We start from the raw sequence: 2799 nt of genomic DNA on the forward strand, positions 1-2799 counted from the left end.
GGAGGCTGACTTTCCTTGAAGTTTTCGCCTCAAATACCGCCATCACGCAAGTGTGCGTGGCAGGAGCCAACCACTTAGAATAATCTACCTTTTCTTTTTCTTTTTCTTTTTCTTTTCCTGAGACAAGGTTTCTCTGTGTAGCCCTGGCTGCCCTGGAACTCACTCTGTAGACCAGGCTGGCCTGGAACTCAGAAATCCGCCTGCCTCTGCCTCCCAAGTGCTGGGATTAAAGGCATGCGCCACCACTGCTGGGCTAATAAATCTGTCTTCTTTCTCTCCTGGTCTGTTTCTCTGCAAAACCCAGATTAATGTAACTTCTATTAATAACTTTATACTTGTCCTTTAATTAATTAATCAATCCAAGTGGAGCTGAGTTGCACGTGGTGTGTGTGAAGTCAGGATTCATTAATTTTTTTTCCAAATTGAGGGTCAATTTTCTTCTTTCTCATCTTATCTGTTATATTCTCTCTGTCAATCCAGTTTCTGTATATAAATCTGCTTACTGGGGTTGGTGAGATGGCTTAGCAGTTAAGAGCACTGACTGCTCTTCTGAAGAGTTCAAATCTTCATCCTGAGTTCAATTCCCAGCAACCACGTGGTAGCTCACAACCATCTGTAATGAGATCTGACACCCTCTTCTGATGAGTCTGAAGATAGCTACAGTGTACTTACATATAATAAATAAATCTTTAAGAAAAAAAATCTGCTTATGATCTCTAGTTTATTGTAGTAAGCATCTTGCTTTTCCAAGCTAGCACAGACCACATGGCCTTTTAAAAAAGATTCATTCTTTACTTTTTTTATGTATGAGTCTCTTGTGTGGGTTTGTGTCTGTGGATTCAGTGCCAACAGAGACCAGAAGAGAGCATCAGATCTCTTGGAGCTGCAGTTAAAAGTGGTTGGGAGTCCCTGGAAATGTATACTGAAATTGAACTTAGGCCCTCTGGTCCATCATCTCTCCAGCCCCATACACAAGGTCTCAATGCTGTATGTTCTTCCTAAGTTCTGATATATGATAGGGAACAGCATATATCTTTGGTCTTCCTCAAATGTGTTTAGAGTAATTAATGAGATCTCTCAGTCTCCAGTTTGAAGCTTTTAAGACCACTTCAAATTAATGGCACCCTGGATCATTGGGAGAAAAATGCTCTGTTAATACCTAGGACAAAATGAGTTGAAATACTTTTATTTTATAAGACAAGGAAAGCTCTAAATATCTTGGAGCTTGTGGAGGACACAGAAACCAATTTAAAGAGGCCACCTTTATGAACACAAACAAACAAACAAAGCCAGACATTGTGGATCCCAGGACTTGGGAAGCAGAGGCAAGCAGATCTCTGTGAATTGGAGCCCAGCCTGGTCTACAAAATGAATTCCTGGGCAGTTGGAGCTCTTTTATACAGAAAAACCTTCTCGAAAAACCAAACCAAATCAAACCAACCAACCAACCAACCAACCAACCAACCAACCAACCAAACAAACAAACAAACAACCAAACAACCAACCAACCAACCAAACAGGTCACCTTTGGTCCCAGTTAGGAAAAGAGCACATAACTCAGCTTGTAGGGAAGACTAAGGATGCTCTGTCTCAGTTGTGAGTATGGCGATCAGCAAGAGGTTCTCGGGCAGTTACCCACCCCAGCTTGCTCACTGTGAGCAAAATGAATCAGTGACAAGAAGAGTCTGGGGAAACAATGACCTTTGTTTTAGAGATTCACAGAATTGAAGAGCATCTTAGGCCTGGGTCTTTAGGATCAGAGGTGCATCTTCTAAACCACCCCTGTAACAGAGGACTCATATCAGCCTGTGGCTACTCCCCAAGTCCCTGAATAGACCACTCAAAGTGGATGGGGGTGGCTCACACCTTTAATCGCAGCACTTGGGGAGCCGAAGTAGGCAGATCTCTTGAGTTCGAGGCCAGCCTGGTCTATAGAGTGAGTTCCAGGACAGCCAGGGCTATACAGAGGAATCCTGCCTCAAAAAAACAAAACCCAACCCAACCCAAACCAAACCAACCCAAACCAACCCAAACCACAACACTCTTAAGTCAGCTCTCTGCAAGGCTGACACCATGACACGAGGTCTCCATCTTCTCTTCTAGCTGCCTTTGTTAATTAGCTTGCCCTGCTTGCCCCAGTACTCCATATCTCAATTTAATTGGCCTGTTTGTGAATCAGCAGCTGGATTTCCACCCAGTGTCTGACAATAGTTGCAATGGACTAAAATATACCAAAGAGGGGCTGTAGAGATAACTGGGTGGTTAAAAGTACTTGCTGTTGCTGCCAAAATTGGTTTTTGCAGGATTTGGTTCCTAGTACCCACGTTGGGCAGCTTATAACTGCCTGTAACTCCAGTTCAAGGAGATACAGCGCCTGAAGGGACCCACACCCATATATAGCCACATATAATAAAACTAAAATAAAACAAATATAAAGAAAGGTAAAATAAATTACATTTTTTAAGTTGGTGGAGGGCACTGGTGGGATGGTTCAGTGGCTATGGCACCAGCTGCTCTCGAAGAGGCCTGAAGATGGTGCTCCAGCACCCATGTTGGGTAACTTACAACTGCCTGTGACTCCATGTCTTAGTTACTTTTCTAGTGTTGTAAGGAGACACCGTGACCAAGGCAAGTTATGGGGCAAGAATTTATCAGGGCTTCGTGTTCCAGATGTTGTAGATGAGTCCCCAGGGAACATTAATGGGGATCGTGCTGGTCTGTAGACCACACTATTCTTTTGTTTTGTTTTGTTTGTTGTTTGTTTGGTTTTTGTTTTGTTTTTTTTTGGGGTGTTTTTTT

This window comes from Mastomys coucha, unplaced genomic scaffold, assembly GCF_008632895.1.
Source record: "Mastomys coucha isolate ucsf_1 unplaced genomic scaffold, UCSF_Mcou_1 pScaffold18, whole genome shotgun sequence".
Classification (NCBI taxonomy): Eukaryota; Metazoa; Chordata; class Mammalia; order Rodentia; family Muridae; genus Mastomys; species Mastomys coucha.